This window comes from Bombyx mandarina, chromosome 03 (assembly GCF_030267445.1).
Source record: "Bombyx mandarina strain Sakado chromosome 03, ASM3026744v2".
NCBI lineage: Eukaryota > Metazoa > Arthropoda > Insecta > Lepidoptera > Bombycidae > Bombyx > Bombyx mandarina.
This window is the reverse complement of record NC_143210.1, coordinates 6,119,125-6,138,160: the sequence shown is the minus strand read 5'-3', so window position 1 is coordinate 6,138,160 and position 19,036 is coordinate 6,119,125. Positions and strand designations below refer to the sequence as shown.

The following is a 19,036-nucleotide window of genomic DNA, read 5'->3' as shown; positions in this document are numbered from 1 at the left end:
AAAAGTGAATAGCAAAATTCATATTGATTAATAAGTAATCTTGTACAAGTTACGAAATATTTATTTCCAAATCAAAGGAATAGCGCCGGTAGCATACACGTTGACTTCAAAGTTCATCTGATATAATGACAATCTCGAAAGACTTCTCATCACCGGCAAAGTGGAAGGAAAGAGGCCTAGGGGGCGTAGTCCCATGCGCTGGTCCGATCAGATTAAGACGACTTTGGAATCCAGCATCAATGTCGCTATCCACTGCGCGGAGGACAGAAGTGAATGGAAGAACATAGTCCTGACAAAAGTGCTCAGTAAAGGTCACGACCCTCAGAACTGAGGAATACGACGCACGGAGGATAATGCTAATACATCTACACATCTTTCCCAAAGCTGGTTCATTTGTGAAAGGACCCGTTACTGGAGAAAAAAAAAAGAAATAGCTTAATCGTACGAGATCTCGGGAGAAACAACAAGGGCGATCCAGAGCGAACAGTCAGAATTGGCAAATCGTAAGGTCGTTGTTTTCCAACATGATAATGCAAGTCCGACGACGCGTATTTGGTCAATCGCCAAAAATACGCTAAGCTTGTTTTTAGATATGTATGTTGTCCAGTTCAACCGCGTAGCATTTACGGAGCAAAGCATCTGCTTTAGGTTTCGGTTTGTTTAACAAAAGCAGCATACAGCAACAAGAGTATAATGTACAAAACTAAAAAAGGATATGATGTACAAAACCAAAAAAAAAAATTGCTTTTAGCGCCTAAGCGGTAAGCGGTAGGCAGCGGCTTGGCATTGCTGACGTCCATGGGCGATGGTAACCACTTACCATCAGGTGGGCCGTATGCTCGTCTGCATGCTCGGGCAATAAAAAAAAATCATTTTTTTAACATAAACATCGAATTATTTTAAGTATATGTTTAAATTTCCCAATTTATTTACAATCTGCAATTGCTTTGATGTTAAAATTAACAATTATAATACAAGTAATTTTATTAACAAAAGGTATTATTAACAGAGGTAGAGAGAGTTAAACAACCAGAGACGAGTTTCGGACGTATATTCGAGAAGTAAATGCAGATTGGATGCAATACCCCGCCAAGTTCACTCGTTTAAATGTAAATCGAGTTTAAAATATAATTCGAAAGCCAAAGTTATGTAAATCTGAAGATAAGAGACGTTTATCTTTCAAGTCAGTTAAGTGCCTTCAAGATGTTCTTTAAGTTCGAAAATGAGTTATCCACCCTTTAGAATTTAAAAGCAGTGAGATATATACTAAATACACGTTAATACTACAATTTATCTATTTATTATTACACTATTTTTAATTCAAATTTATTAAAATTTATTTTCTATTTTTTAGGTAGATTTTCTATAAAAGCGTATTTTTTTGTTTTTTTTGACTATTATTTATTTTTCATTTTTTAGCTGAACTGAAATTTTTTCAATTTTTTTTAAAATTTTGAAATTGTCATCGTTCCTTAATAAGTATACCAAATTTCGAGTTAATCCGACGTTTTGAAGGGGGTCAAAATCATGCTCAAAGATTCCGTTACATACTAACATACGTATGTCTGAAGCTAATAAAAGCGTATTAAAATCTTCATTTCGCAAACTTGTTTATCATTGGATACACTTATGTACACTTTTTGTGATTCCTTCTCTATCACTTTGTTTGCATCGAATTCAGACATTTCTATTCGTAGTATGTACTTCGTACAACTGAAACTCAAAATTTTTGCTATTTGACCGAAGAATTTTCTATGAGCCCGACCCTCGCAGACACTCCTATCCGACTTCGCCTTTACTCGCACCCCTTGTAATCCTATTTCATTCATCTTTCCGACGTGAAAGAACCATCTGAGCATCCCTTTAATCATTTATCATCACTTTTCCTTCCGCTTACATCTTTCTTATAGTTCATTTTGCCGTTGTTCGTAATACACAATGATTACACACTCCAACACAATTTTTATTAGAAGTGAACGCTTGGGGGGCAGGCTCCGATTTGTTTTATAAATTGCCTTTATCACAAATGTTTTCACGTCAAAATGTTAGCTACATTGTTATTCTTTATCAGAATTTAGATACATATATTCATTTTGAACTTTTGCAAATAAACACGATTCCTAACTTCTGATACGTTTCTTTTGAAACTTCAGAAATTGTAAAAAGAATGTAATAAACTAGATGTAGTGTTTCTAATCACAAACTTTTTAGATCTAAAGTAGCCAAAAATTTGTTCAACTTTCAACATACAGACTTTGTTGTTTTGTGATAAAATTGTTACTTTTACTTGAAGTAGTTTCCCGAGGGTTTTGTACTCATAAAATCTTTTGTCTGAATCTGACTTTTGAGTTTTACGTTATTGTTCGTTCCTTTTATGAATCAACTCGGGAAAACGTTGGACTGACTGACTGCATTTTCTTATTTATTCTAAATTTCGTATACAGTCGAAATTTAATTATACATTTTATTTAACAAAAGTAACTGATTCGGTATTTATATTACAAACAGTCCAAACGTACGTTACGTGAACATATTAATTAAGAGCTTAAAAATCCATAAATTTACAATGACACACTACATGTTATGTACGATGAAATTATTTCGTTTGCAATAATAGCTATTTAGAACAATGTCTCTTAATAACACTACAATTTGACAGTCCTGGATAGTAATAATAACATTACAAATTTAAAACCAAATTTTACGATAAAAAATTGATCGATTTCCGTAAATAGGGGAAAAATATTACAAAAGGTACGGTAAACGTACAACAATCATAACGATCGCCTCTTTGTTGACTTTCAATTTTATTACGTTCTAGATAAATCATTTTATTATAAACTAGCGGCCCGCTCCGGCTCCGCTCCGGTATTTAACAAAAATTTCAACGATATTTGAAGTTGTCTTATTTTTTAAAATAAAAGAACACTTATTGCGGCATAACTATAATAGTTAGACATATGCTGTCGCGACACTTTTTGTTAATAATAGTGTGTTCTACAAAGTCGTAGTACATTATTTTATTCTATCATCAATAGTTTTCGCAGGGCACCCGATGTAAAGAATATTTTAGGTAATTTTTTTACACCTTGGGTTACATTATTGGAGTTTTAGTAAGGATTCCTATTTTTTTTTTTCAAAAAAGATTATAGCCTATGTCACTCGGTAATAGTGTAACTTCCAAACAGTGAAAGAATTTTCAAATCGGTTCAGTAGTTTCGGCGCCTATTCAATACAAACAAACAAATAAATCTTTCCTCTTTATAATATTAGTATAGATTTACATGACATTCCTGAAAGGTTCAAAGTTAACAAAATGAAATTAAAAATCAATATTGCCTCACAAACAACAATAATGGATGGGAGGACTCGTAAGGCCTATTACAGGAATGTTTACACTCAATGCTGACCTTAGCCGATTTAAAGTGATTTCGGCTACTCGATTTCCATGCTAATTTAACTGTAGATTGTTTCGTGGGTGAAACACTTCAGTACCTAAACTTTACGATATTGAAAACACTTGTTTAGAGCTTTTACGATTTAGTAAGCTCTTGAAAATGTCCAACACAAGGTTACTAAGAGTACGACTGAGGAAATAATTCGCTTAATATTTTTGTTTGAGGAGTGGATGTGAGGATTTTTAAAAATCCTCACATAAAATTTAGAAGGGTTGTTCTTTTTTTCCACAATAAATAATCATTTTAGGTAATTAAGGTTTAAAAAAAAAAAACTCGTCAGCGATATAGAACAACAACATTGAGTTACGAAACACCAGAACATTCGAAGCTTTAATGGAACTTCCGTGTTTTAATATCCGATAAACCCTATTTTCGAACATCCGGCCCTATTTCGGAAGAACAAGTCAAACACCCATTATAGGAGGCGCCGTTATTTCTTGCACATCGTCCTAACATAATTGAGTTTTCTTTGGACATTATCCAATAAACATCGTTCGAGGGTTGGGATGGTGTGAAAATACGCCGCGCGTTGCTTGACTGGTGATGATCTTTTGAATTAACTTTTCTTCATTTCCCTAACATACTGCAAACAAAAAATAGTATCTTTTTTTTTTATTCCTACCCACTGCTAGTAATGGGGCTATTCACTGAATATGTAGGCGAATTCACGGAGCTCAGCCTGAGGGAATTTGCTAACACTAGTCCTTGGGGTGGCAGTGTTTAGCTGAATCTACCACCGGAACCGCGACCCTCTGAAAAGATCTGACGAGAAACTCAGTTGGGTTATGTGTCTGTAGGTCGATTCCTCAATCGAACCCATCGAATCCTTTCGTCAGATTCGGCAAGAACGGTGACCGATGGTTGAAATGCGTAAAAGCGCAGAGTGGATCGGGAGAATCCTAAATGACGTTAAAAAAATTATTGACAGCATAACACAGTTCTCATTGCATCCTCCGATGACTGAAAAACTGGCATACTCGTAATTAATATATGCACATGATCATCAGACAACGTTCTTCTGATTGAGTTGAAACTTCGTAGTCAACGTTGGTATGTGCGTGAATGTTTCTACAATGAGTGTGCTAGTGTGTAGTAAAATTATACTATTACTAGCGGCCCGCTCCGGCACCGCTCGGGTCTTTAACAAAAATTTCAACAATATTTAATTTTGACGTTGTATTATTTTTTTAAATAAAAGAACACTTATTGCGGCATAACTATAATAGTTAGACATATGCTGTCGCGACGCTTTTTGTAAATAATAATGTGTTCTACAAAGTAGTACATTATTTTACTCTATCAATAGTTTTCGCAGGGCACGCGATGTAAAGAATATTTTAGGTGATTTTTGACACCTTGGGTTACATTATTGGAGTTTTAGTAAGGATCCCTAATTTTATTCAAAAAATTATAGCCTATGTCACTCGGGAATAGTGTAGCTTCCAAACAGTGAAAGAATTTTTCAGTAGTTTTGGAGCCTATTCAATACAAACAAACAAATAAATATTTCCTCTTTATAATATAACTAGCGACCCGCCCTCGCTTCGCTTCGGAAACATTAAAACACACATGAAACCAAAAAAAAAAAAAAAGCCTATGTTCATCAGGGACAATGTCGGCTTCTAATGGAAAAAGAATTTTTCAAATCGGTCCAGTAGTTTCTGAGCCTATTCGAAACAAACAAACAAACAAATCTTTCCTCTTTATAATATTAGTATAGAGTATAGATATAGTAGAGATATACTACGGGAGTGAGAGACTGATTTGCATATTTATTTACGTTTAAATATATTTATTACATATTAAACACCCATGTACAGCTCAATCAATCCTGTTCGTAAAAGTTTGCCTGATGTGGGAATCGAACCCACGATTCTTGGTCCTGCAGTCGGCAGCGCAAAGCACCGAGGCAACGGTCAGTGACTGACATACTGAATGATGAATCATTTCATCAAATCAGTGTGTTTAAATAGTTTGGCTGTCTGACAAAGTTTTACGAGGAACGTAATAAAACAAAAAGCTTTAGCATGTCGATTCCTTTGTTCGCCGTCAAAGCTTTCGGACATGGCTCGTCCGATCGTGTCGAAATTCGGTACAGTTATGGTCAATACACATGTTAGAGAATTATTTATTGAGAAATACAGATTATTGCATTAAATTATGATTCAAGAATTGAATACAGACGTGCAGAGTGCGCTTGATGTGGTCTGATGGAAAACAATTTTTTTTAAGTCTCACGACGACACACGAGACAAAGGGCGCTAGAGCCATATTTTTTTCCTACCTAAGCTGATGATAGCTTTGAGAGGCTATGTCAGCGTAACCGGGCGAGTAGGTGAGCTCACGGGGCTCAAGCCGGGAGTGTTGCTAACACTGGCCCTGCCTAGCAAGAGCAGTGCTTCGCAGAATCAACTACCGGATCGGAAACGGGACCCACTGAGAGGATCCGGCAAGAAACTAAGTGGGCTGTGTAGGTATTTAGGTATATAGTTAGGTGGGTAGGTATGAGTTTATCCATGTAAAATAGATGGCGCGCGATTCGTTTATACAAATGTGTATTTATAAGACATTAATGTAAAATTATAGTTATCAGTGTCAGTGTTAACAGTGTCAAGCGGTATAATATACAAAACGGTTCCTCTCTTTAGTACAATACTCGTGGTGCGTACCCAAAAAAGCTGTGACTTTTTATGTTATAATATTCCGTTACGAGCGTTGTATTCAAATAAACAACAATATTACAACCTGTAAATAACATAAGCTTACATCTAAAACCGAAAAGCAAATAATATCGTATTTTTTCTAAAAATAAAAATAATATCATCAAATACGCAATATTTTAAGGCAATGTCTATCTACACGCAAAATATTTCTTCGACGTCTATCTTTTACACGTGGCACATAAACCGTGATGGTTGAAGTGCTGAAAACCTTTTCGGGAATATTTCCCGAGGGTGTAAAAGTCCACTCTTATCGTTTTCAATTGTCATTAGACCCCCGCGCCATGCTTTTACTCAGACAAGGTGCTTTTTTGTTTATTAAAGTAATTTTGTTTTCGACAATCATCCTCGTTCACAATCAATAAGCGTCATGCATGTGCATGTAAGGCACCCGCTGTAGTCACTTATTATAACTACGGACTTTTTAATATTAGTTATACTGACACCTAACAAGCAGGACAGTTGTATGTCTTAAAATGAATTTAAATATACATATTTACTAACTTTTCATTCACACAACCTCATAGAACATATTTGAACAAATATTAAAAAAAGTTCAAAAGTTTGACAGCCTATTTATTGTGACAAGAAGTTGACAAAACTTATTTAACGATGTCTTAATAATTAAAATTAATTTCAAAAGTACTTAATACAAAAGTATCGTCTACAAAATTTTCGCTTCCATGAAAAAAAAAAGCAATTGGATCTGACGAACCCAATGGATCAAATTTGAAACTTCGACGCTGCGAGGCACAATCATATTAGAATATCCCTTATATTCCGTAAATAACTTCGATCGACAAATCTGACAATATTCTATTTGATATTCCTCTTGTTTGTTTTCGTATGAAACATATTTTATTATGTTACTTAGTAAAAGTCAGGCAGCGCATCGACGATTTGATTTGTTTGTATAATACCAAACCAGCTGCTATTTTTATACTTATGTGAACAGGAATTATCTTTCTCTTGTGTTTTTTCCTATATTGAAGATTGTTCAGAAACACACATCAGATAAAATAGGTACTATTAAAATTGAATCGAGATAGCACAAGCAAAACGAATATAGAAAATAGCTATAAGATTGAAATAGAAATCATAGTGGTTTTAACATAATCAATACTAATATATAAATCTACAGTGGTTTTTACGGATGTTCGGTTAAAACTATTGAACCATGCATCTGATTGACTTGAAACTTGGTATCCATGTAGAAAATACATGTAATTAATGGATAGGCTAATATTTATATGAGTGTTGGACTCCCTACACCAGTTGCGGGGGAGTTGATGATGAGAATCTTTGTGAAGGTGAGAAATAATAATGTTAATTTTAAATGCCCAGCAAAGCGGACGGGTACAGCTAGTATTATGTAAATCTGGCTTTCATTATTTTAATAATTTAATTAAAATTTAATTTGATTGATTATTCGTATTATTTATGCAACTCGACAAAAAAACGATTTTAAATATTTTCATTTTATATAAATACGAGTATATTCATTGAGTAAAACGCATTGTTTTTTTTTATAATCCGATAAATACATATAACATAAAATTTAAAAAATCGGAAATAAATATCGCACTTATTACATACATGAAAGAACACAAATATTCTTGAATGAATCCGACTAGATTCATTGTCGTTTAAGAAACGTTGGAACTATTCCAATAAGCCGATATATCGTCTAGTGCTGTCACATGCCGCAAGCTCGTATCAGGCGATACGAAAAAGGAATGTGCCAAAAACACGTAATTGTATTAGAAAAAGACTGTTTCGGAAAAGTTTCAGATATACTTTAACCACAACGACAGGGTTGTTTCGAGATTTTGGTAAATGCCCCTTTTTTATTGGATATCCATCCAAACAAGTTTTAGCTCAGAGGATCTTCTCCGCCCAATTCCTACCTAAGTATAGTAGTAGGGCGAGCTATGAACCACCACAAATTGGTACACACTGAAGCGAAAAACTATTATGAATAAAAATTGAGTATTGTAGAATTATTTTTTCGAAGGAATTAGGATTTTGATTTCAGAGTGGGATCGTGCCATTAAAATTATGCTATATGTTCGGATAGTTGCTTAATATCAGGTGTGCCGTAACGTCTGTCTACTTAAGCTAATAAAGTTGGTAGTGGTAAGCAGTAGCTTGAACTTGACTTCTACAGAAGTATTCCTGGCGTTGCTGATTGAGAAACAATTTAAAGAGACCAGAATATATTTCAAAACATACTGTAAAGAGGCATGAGGTGAGCCGTAGAGGGAGGGGGGCGCGCAAAATTCACACAGTGCATACCACAACAATCTAATCTTGAAATGGTTCACCAAAACTATAGTTACGATTTTCGCAAGCAATGTAACACAACGCTAAACTAGATGACGGCTGGAGGTCACACACGTTAATAAAAAAAACATGTGTGGCACTCGGGGTCTGCCGTGGTAAAGCTATTGCATAGCATTTTTTAACAACTTATGCAATTATAATTAGACAATAATAATTTAATATTAAAACAATAATAAAACAGGACCACGCTATATTTATAAACATTAACAGAAGCAAAACATTAACTGTCCCCTTCACACTCATAAGCTAGACCAAAGAGAGATGGGCAGACTTTTCATGATGCGCATGCAGCGCGACGTGACGCCGCGCGCTTATTCACAAACACTACACGAGCGCAACGTGTGAACGTGTTGAACGCGATGAGCTATATGGTAGGCGGAGTGGGGGTGTTAAGTTTTACTTTCGTTACGGAATTTCTTGATTCTGTCGCCGCGCTCAAAGCCCGCGATAAAAGCTATGCAATCGCTTAAAAAAAACATTTTTAAAATTTGACTTACCAAACGAATATTGATTTTCATTTACGTCAGAGTAGCACGTACACATATTGTTGTTTAACCTTCATATAATAAATAATCACTTAAACTCCGTTTATAATTTATTTACTAATAAGAGCCAAAACGTTCCTTTTCAAAACCACTGCATATACAGAACAAAATGAGATGACAACGGAAAATTTAAAAAAATAATCCTATCATTGAAATCGTACATTTATCTTATACGAGTATGTATATGTGATCTCATAAAAATGAGATTCATCGTAAAGTTTTGTAACACAGTGAGGGCATTTCGTTATCGTTCCAAGAGACAATCATTAGCATAGTAATAACAGAGATAAATCACAATTAACATTCAAGCTGTCTGTGTGATGACCGCGATAAGCCGGCCAACGGCGCCACAAACAGCCGACGATTCAATCATCATAAGATAGCGTAAATCGAAACGAAGCTTGCTACTTGAGAATTGACGAAGAGATACATATTATATGTATAGTTTTACTAGGCTTAGGTTTTTTCTTTATTTTATTGCTTACATGGATGGACGAGCTCACAGCCTACGTGGTGTTAGGTGGTTACTGGAGCCTATAGAAATCTACGACGTAACTACGCCACGCATGTTTAGATATAAGTTCTAAGATTTCAAGTAGGTATAGTTACAACGGCTGCCCTACCCTACAAACCAAACGCATTACTGCTTCACGGCAGAAATAGGCTGGGTGGTGGTACCTACCCGCGCGGACTCACAAGAGGTCCTGCCACCAGTACCTAAGTGTGGAGGGCGCATGAACCTATACGATCGCCATCGCGACAAACGCGTTAAGGTATGCCTTGCATTGATTAACAAACCAAAAACAAAGGCATTTTTATTGCCTTTACTCAAGCATACGGCCCACCTGATGATGAGTGGTTAGCGTTGCTTATGGACGTTAGCAATTTCAGGGGCTGGGCCCAACCGCTGGCTACCCCTGATAACTCTCCGCCTGCCTTGCTTTAAGAAGGACATATCATAGATCTCGAGAAACAGCTTGGAGAGGAGTTCATTCAGAACGGATGATACTTGGCATAAAATATCTATGGAAACGCATCGTGGACAAACGCAGCTGTTCCAGATAGTATTTATGTATAGTGTAGTATGTTTAGTATGTATAGTAGGTGTCGTATGTATGGTATATATAGTATGTGTAGTATATATAGTATTTTTTTTTATTGCTTAGATGGGTGGACGAGCTCACAGCCCACATGGTGTTAAATAGTTACTGGAGCCCATAGACATCTAGAACGTAAATGTGCCACCCAACTTGAGAAAGTCTCAAGTATAGTTAAAACGGCTGCCTCACCCTTAAAACCGAAACGCATTACTGCTTCACGGCAGAAATAGGCAGGGCGGTGGTACCTACCCGGGCGGACTCTCAAGAGGTCCTACCACCAGTAATTACGCAAATTATAATTTTGCGGGTTTGATTTTTATTACACATGTTATTCCTTCACCGCGAAGTCAACATTTGTTGAGTACGTATTTCATTAGAAAAATTGGTACCCGCCTGAGATTCGAACACCGGTGCATCGCTCAACTCGAATGCACCGGACGTCTTATCCTTTAGGCCACGACGACGATGTGTAGTATGCATAGTAAGTATATAATGTGTATGCAGTACAAAATGGCTTTGAAGCCTTTGTCGGTTCTTCGTACACCAGGCTTCTTCAAGAAGGACATTAAAAAATTACCATTGCGTAGATCCGCATCAATACCACAAGTGCATATTTGGATTGATAGAAATAACGACAACATTTTATCGAATATCGAATTATTTATAAACAGTTATAAAAAGAACAATAAATAAAAAATCGGTTGTCTGTAAAGTCGGTTTACTGACGATAGTTGAACGTTTGACAACGTCATAAGAAAATACGCCTCAGAGCGAGGTAACGCCGCATGCGTCATGTTTTTTCGTGCGGGCGGCCGGCTCCATCGAATTATAAGACGTTGTCACGTCAAAAATCATAAACGATTTAATCAGAATAAAGATTTTCACGTGATCATAAACATAAACGGTTAACGTACATTTTCATATCTGCTCCCAAGGAATTTTCACCTCAATGGAAAATGAAATAACATAGCTAACATTTACGAGCAGCCGAGCTCGCGAAATATTATTATAAGTAAGTGCCAGTATCTCTCTTTATCGTTATAAGAGATAATATTTGAAGAGAAACATACTTAATAGATAGGATATTATTGTAAATTAAAATTAAATTTGTATTTGCGATATCTATGTTTAATCAATTTTAGATATGTTTCATTAATAGATATCCGTGAGTATAAGAACAGTTGCAAAACTTTTTTATTATCATGTTAAAAAGTTATATTACAAGCAAATCTATACTAACTAGAGGTCCCGCAGTAGTCGAAATTCGACTATAATTAATTGGAATTGTAAGTTTGTACACTATTATGATTGTATTTTGTACTTCTATAATCACAAATTTCGCCAAGACTACACTATAAAAAATATTAACAAAGGCAAACAATATTTAATCTATTCTCAATTTGACAACAGTCGCCAAGAACCAAAGTTTGACAATAAATAGTATGTGCATGCGTGTGTGCGTCAAATACATGGTATGTAGTGTGTGTAAGTTATTCTTTATTGATTTAATGTATCTTTTAGGAATTATTTTAAAAAAATATTAACATTGTGCACTTCTTCTCTATATTCTGTATAAGTATATAAATATCTTCTGTATAAGTGTGGGAAATTTCATTCTCCTCCGTCCGCGCAATTTTCGTAAAAAGGGATACAAAGTTTTTACTTCACGTATTAATTTATCTAATATATAAAATTCTCGTGTCACAATGTTCGTTTCCATACTCCTCCGAAGCCGCTTGACCGATTCTCATGAAATTTTTTATGCATATTCAGTAAGCCTGAGAATCGGCTACTATCTATTTTTCATACCCCTAAGTGATTAGGGTTGTCCACCCTTAACATATTTTTTTTTATTTGGTATTATGTGGTTGAATGAGGTTTTGTTATTTTTATTATATATTCCCTCATCATTCACAGCACTACATACCTCTTTCACTCATTGACCACATCCTTACACACTTACAATAAGTTAGTTTTTTTTTCTACACTAGAAATTCCCTAGAAATCTTATATATGGCAAAACAATGTTTGCCGGGTCAGCTAGTAGATATTATAAAGCTGAAGAGTTTGTTTGTTTGAACGCGCTAATCTCAGGAAGTACTGGTCCGATTTGAAAAATTATTTGAGTGTCAGATTGCCCATTTATTGAGGAAGGATATAGGCTATAGACTATAACATCACGGTAAAACCAATACAAGTAGAGCATCAATAAAGAATGTGTCAAAATAGGGGTTAAAATAGCTCCTTAACAATCTATAATTGAAAAATATTTTCACATTTTACGTTTTTTTTTTTTTTTATTGCCGTATAGGCAGACGAGTATACGGCCTTCCTGGTGGTGAGAGGTTACCGTCGCTAATGGACTTCAGCAATGCGAGGGGCAGAGCCAAGCCGCTGCCTACCGTTTAATACTCTCCACAAGCCTCGTTTGAAGAAGGACATGTCATAGCGCTCGGGAAACACCGTAGAGGGGAGCTCATTCCATAGCCGGATGGTACGTGGCAAAAAATACCTCTGGAATCGCACTGTGGATGACCGCAGTGGCTCCAGGTAGTATGGATGAACTCTACTCCGGTGGCGGGCGGTGCGATGGTAAAAACGAGATGCCGGTATCATCTCGAACAATTCCTACGTAAATGAAGTGGGGAGTAAAATTTAGCGTTATGCCACTGTAACAATTCCACGAGGACGGAGCCGCGGACAAAAGCTAATAATGTATAAAAAAATTAAAATGGACGAATTTCAATGTACTTATGTGGGTAAATAAGTTCATCACCTTATGTGAAGTTGTGGCAACTAACTAATGTAAGGTAATTATTTTAGAAATTGTGCAAATTTAATTTTTATTCGATCAATCAATTCAGCACGCGCTTATTCTTTACAAAATTTATTACCGTATATTCTTGGTGTCATTGTCCGATAAATCGAAAAAAATATGTTTGTGATGTAATTTTATAACGGCTCTAACCTTCTGGCAAAATTCATTATATCGAAAAGGGATTAATCGACATTGAATTATTACCAACCTGTCTAACAGTAAGGGATTAAATGAATGCTTTTCATCGAAATAAATTTATGTATTTTTGGTGGATTTTATTTTACTAGAGGTCCCGCAGTAGTCGAAATTCGACTATAATTAATTGGAATTGTAAGTTTGTTCACTATTATGATTGTATTTTATACTTCTATAATGACAAATTTCGCCAAGACTACACTATAAAAAATATTAACCAAGACAAACAATTTATAATCTATTCTCAATTTGACAACAGACGTCAAGAACAAAAGTTTGACAATAAATAGTATACATGCGTGTGTGCGTCAAATACATGGTATGTAGTGTGTGTAATTTACAAAACAAATTTAAAAAACATTCTTTATTGATTTAATGTATCTTTTATGCATTATTTAAAAAAAAATAGCATTGTGTACTTCTTGTCTATATTCTCTATAAGTGTGGAAAATTTCATACTCCTCCGTCCGCGCAATTTTCGTGAAAAGGGATACAAAGTTTTTGCTTCACGTATTAATATATAGATGTTTCAAAGCGTTTTCTATACTCTCTATCTATCGGCAATCATCATCATTATCATCGACGACTGTTATAGCCTGTCCAAGGTTTCGCCACAATAAGCGGTCCAGCACTGCTGACATCCAGTGGATTCCCGCGACCCTCGACAGGTCATCATTCCACCTTACAGGAGGTATATCCAAGTTGTGTTTTTCCTATAGTTCTGTGTGACATGCTGACTGGTAATTCATCCCACAATCCTTCGAACTATCTCGGGTTAATGTGATTCTAGAAGAACCTTACTCTCGCTTCAGTCTCTTCTTATATTCTATCTATTTACATGTGATACAAGACTTACTGGTGGTAGGACCTCTTGAGAGTCCGCGCTGGTAGGTACCACCACCCTGCCTATTTCTGCCGTGAAGCAGTAATGCGTTTCGGTTTGAAGGGTGAGGCAGCCGTTGTAACTATACTGAGATCTTAGAACTTATATCTCAAGGTGGGTGGCGCATTTACGTTGTAGATGTCCATGGGCTCGAGTAACCACTTAACACCAGGTGGGCTGTGAGCTCGTCCACCCATCTAAGCAATAAAAAAAAATAAAAAAAGATAGCTAAGCTGAACATAACATGACAGGCCATTGCAGAAATACGTAAACGAATGGGTACGTCGCTCAGGTGAAAGAAACATCAGACGCCAATCATCTCGAGGGGTCGACGAATTTCGTTTACAATTAGATTGATTCAAAACTGAGATGAGTGGCATACTCAAATAGATGTACACGCAGCAATAATGGATGATAAGCTCAAAATGAATAATGATGCGACCGAAAATGAATAATAAAGCAAAATTGCAACGCTTATTTCTTTCTAAAGAATCGATCGATTGAAATCCTAAGTAAAATTAGTAATTCCCTTGAATTGTACAAATCGAACCAATCGAACAAAAAACTAATTTCACTTCTCAAAATCAATTTCGTACAGAAGGCGAACGAAAACAAGCAAAATTATTAAAACGCTACTGAAGCCTACGAAAATTAGAAAGCGGATGAGAATCGATTCGATGGTTCTCGATACAGATAATTAAAATAAGCGATTTCCTCAGCGCAAATGTTGAAAATAAATATAATATAAAAATTAAATAGAAACAATCTATACCAATATATAAAACTACAATGGTTTTTACGGATGTTCCGTTATAACTACTGAATCATGCATCCGATTGACTTGAAACTTAGTATCCATGTAGAAAATACATGTACTAAATGGATAGGCTAATATTGATATGAGTGTTGGACTCCCTAATAATAATGACAATAAATAATAATGTTAATTTTAAATGCCCAGCAAAGCGGGCCAGTACGGCTAGTCTCTATATAATTGTCGTTATTGTTTGGATCTTTTTTTTATTATATCCCAGTTATAAGCTTAGAAAAAAGGATGAACGCTGATTGTCAAGTCAAATACATAAAACTACATATACTTATAGTACTAGAAGTGACAAAAGCATAAAGTAAACAATATACGAATCTTAATCTTTTATTACTCGAATAATTTTATTTGTCCTTTTGAGACTAGCGCATCTCGGGTAACCTAAATATTGAAAAATAGTTTGGCTAAGCCTTAGACAACAATGGCCGAGCTCCAAGAACACACTTAGGATAATTTTCGAACAAACTAAACTTTTCAACAATTCACCGAGTAAAAATTATTTTGGAACGTAGAATCACTAAATTTTTTTTTGGTCAGGATGAAATCGCCGGACTTCCGCCCTCCCCTGGGGATGGAGGGCGGGGCATGTCGGAGTCGAACTGACTAAAACCTCCTGTCGCTCAACAACCCGCGTCCGAACCTTGCATGAGACAGAACCCATAAAAAGGCAAAGGGGGGAAAGTGAAGCGTTTAGTGCGGAGCACATCTCTCCCATCACCCTCCCCCTCGGGACGCCGGAGCGGCGGTCGTCGGCGCCACGACCACCAGCCCTCTCGGTCGGCAGGCTACCCGGAGCTCGCCTAGTTGGCGCCGGTTAGAAGAATCACTACATAGTATAAAACAAAGTCGCTTTCTCTGTCCCTATATCTGTCTGTCCCTATGTATGCTTAAATCTTTAAAACTACGCAACGGATTTTGATGCGGTTTTTTTAATAGATAGAGTGATTGAAGAGGAAGGTTTATATGTATAATAACATCCATTAAATAGTGGAGAAATCTATAATAAATTACAGTTTCCGAAGCGAAGCGAGGGCGGGTCGCTAGTTTTCTATAAAATACACACATAAATGTACACATTTGATTATTATACGGAGTCTACCGTGTGAGAGAAAATTGTCGAAAACGCTTCACGTTCGTTAGAACAAAGGAATATTGAATTATACCTTCGCATTGAGTACGAACTCGAATTTTCATATTGTAGAAATAAATTACGTACATTTTCTTAACGTTGACTTAATTCTACGAATTAAGGACCTTCAGTTGGTTGTATTTTTAGATTCTTTCGACATTCCGTCTCGTTTATTGGATTAATTTCGTTATAAAGCGAAGCAGAATATACCCTTGACGCCTTTGGAGAAACGAAATCGGGTATAAAATTAAATGTACTTTTAATATACTTATGCAAGGGCACGTATTGTGATCATATATCAATTATGTATAATAGCGTGCTCAACAATGTCAGTGTCTATGTTGTCTAATATGGAGCGTCATTTACAATCAACATCTCGTCATTCCGATAGAGGCACCCGTCACGTGCGGACGTGCTCATCGTCCACTCGATCGCCCGGTCTTTGTTCGCCCGGCTTTTGTTAGCCCGGCCATTGTTCGCGCGGCCTGTGTTCGTGATACATCTGCCGACCAAGTGTGTTTCCTGGAAGCTTTTATTTGTTTTGTTTTAGTTATTTTTGTGTTCGTGGAACATTTGCCGACAAAGTGTTTTCCTGCAAGTATTTATTTGTTTTGCTTCTTTTTGTAATTTCTGTTTTGTTGTGCTTTTTCTTTGTCCTGTAGTAATCGCGCCGCATTGCCACCTGTGTTCAATAGAACCGCTCAGGTCCGAGAAGTTGGGGCCTCGCCGCAAGGCGAGTGTTTTCAAGACCCGGGGCCGCCCCACCTGGGTACTCAGCGATCATGGACGCTGTATTCGTGGAATTCCTCCGACTTCGTCACCCACAGCTCGCCTCAGAGTTTCTGGCTTTCAAGGCCAATCACACTGCGAGCTCTCTCGAAGACTCCGCCGTGCTCGCTGCTCCTGCGTCGCCTGTACCTGCGTGCAAAGCGTCTACATCGAGCACCGCAGCCTCCGTCGTGCCTGCCGTTCCCGCGTCGCCTATACTGGCGAGTAAAACTACTGCGTCGTCCGCCGTGGCCACCGTTCCAGCAGCGCGATCATCCGCGGCCTCCGTCGCGCCCTCCAAAACTCCTGCTTGTAGGTCACCTGCGCCCGCCTCCTCGTCCTCCGACTCTGACTCGGAGATGGAGGTCGACCTCGCCCCCGCCTCATCGACGGATGGATTCACCCTGGTACAAAAGGGTAAGAAGCGTGCCGCGGAGTCTCGAGCTCTCGCGGCCGCTAAAATTAGCAAAGCCGCGAACGCGTCGCGCCCCCGCCCTCAGACTCCCGTTGCGCCTCCAGCCCGTGCCACTCCGTCGCCGCGACCGGTGGCGCAATCTAAAACTCAGACCCCTCCCCCGGTTATCCTTCAAGAGAAGGCAGCTTGGGACCGAGTTTCCCTGGCCCTTAAGGCCAAAAATATTAATTTTGCCAGCGCCCGTAATCTCGCCAACGGGATTCAAATAAAAGTAACGACACCCGACGACCATAGGGCCCTCTCAAGTTACCTCCGAAAGGAGCGTATAAGTTTCCACACTTATACGCTCCAGGAGGAGCGCGAACTCCGCGTTGTCATACGTGGAATCCCGAAGGAGCTAGATGCCGATCTCGTCAAGGCAGATCTGATAGAACAAGGCCTACCAGTAAATTCCGTGCACCGCATGCACACCGGCCGCGGTAGGGAGCCATACAATATGGTTTTAGTCGCCCTCCAGCCTACCCCCGAGGGTAAGCAAATTTTTAATATTCGGACCGTCTGTAGGCTCTCCGGTATTGCCGTCGAAGTCCCCCATAAAAAAGGCACTCCTAGTCAGTGCCATAACTGCCAACTGTACGGGCACTCTTCCCGTAACTGTCACGCGCGCCCCCGATGTGTTAAGTGTTTGGGCGATCACGCCACGGCCCTCTGCGCTCGCGACCAAAAAACCGCGACGGAACCGCCTAGCTGTGTCCTGTGCCGAACACAAGGTCACCCCGCGAACTACCGTGGATGCCCCCGAGCTCCAAAAATAAATCGCCGCGTCGCCCGTCAAAACCGCCTCCAAGCTTCCGGCCCAGACATCAAAGCCACGGTACCCTCTGTGCCGAAGGCTAAGCCTGCTTTCGTGCCGGCGTCGGTGCCCAGCGTCTCGGCTTGGGCTAAACCGTTGCCGTACACGATCACGGCTACAACTCTCTCCCCCGCGACTCGTCCCACCCCCGCGATACGTCCCTCCCCCGCGACCTGCCCTCCGACCGCGTCCGAAAATCTCGCTCTAGCGATTGACTTTTTTCAGTCGATCAACTTTGAGCGTGTTAATGCTTTGGGTGACGCCATTCGCGCCGCCTCCACTGCACAACATTTCATCGCCGTTGTGCAAGAATACGCTGACGTATACGCGTCGTTAAATACGTACGTCCTCCCCTCAGTCCGCCGGTAATCAATGGCGTACATTAGTAGAATAAAACCCTTATCCGTAACAATAGGATTTTTTAACGCTTACGGTCTCGCAAATCAACGTGATCAGGTTTGTGATTTTTTGCGTGACCATCAAATTGACATTTTCTTAGTGCAGGAGACCCTACTTAAGCCCGCGCGCCGTGACCCTAAAATCGCGAACTATAACATGGTCAGGAACGACAGGCTCTCTGCCCGTGGTGGTGGTACCGTTATTTACTATAGAAGAGCCCTGCATTGCGTCCCGCTCGATCCTCCCGCGCTCGCTAATATCGAAGCATCAGTGTGCCGAATCTCACTGACGGGACACGCGCCGATCGTTATCGCGTCCGTTTATCTTCCACCGGATAAGATCGTTCTAAGCAGTGATATTGAGGCGCTGCTCGGTATGGGGAGCTCTGTCATTCTGGCGGGCGACCTAAATTGTAAACACATCAGGTGGAACTCACACACCACAACCCCGAATGGCAGGCGGCTTGACGCGTTAGTCGATGATCTCGCCTTCGATATCGTCGCTCCGTTAACCCCGACTCACTACCCGCTAAATATCGCGCATCGCCCGGATATACTCGACATAGCGTTATTAAAAAACGTAAC

General features: G+C 38.6%; 1 protein-coding gene and 1 long non-coding RNA gene across 8 annotated transcripts in view; one reads left to right on the top strand and one right to left on the bottom strand.

Annotated features, from left to right (window-relative positions):
* Pde11 (Phosphodiesterase 11) overlaps positions 1–19,036 on the bottom strand; it is a 287,160-nt gene that overhangs the window by 21,627 nt on the left and 246,497 nt on the right. The window lies entirely within an intron of this gene.
* The window catches only part of LOC149503272 (uncharacterized), a 394,089-nt gene that overhangs the window by 156,939 nt on the left and 218,114 nt on the right, over positions 1–19,036 (top strand). The gene's annotated exons all lie outside the window — the stretch shown is intronic.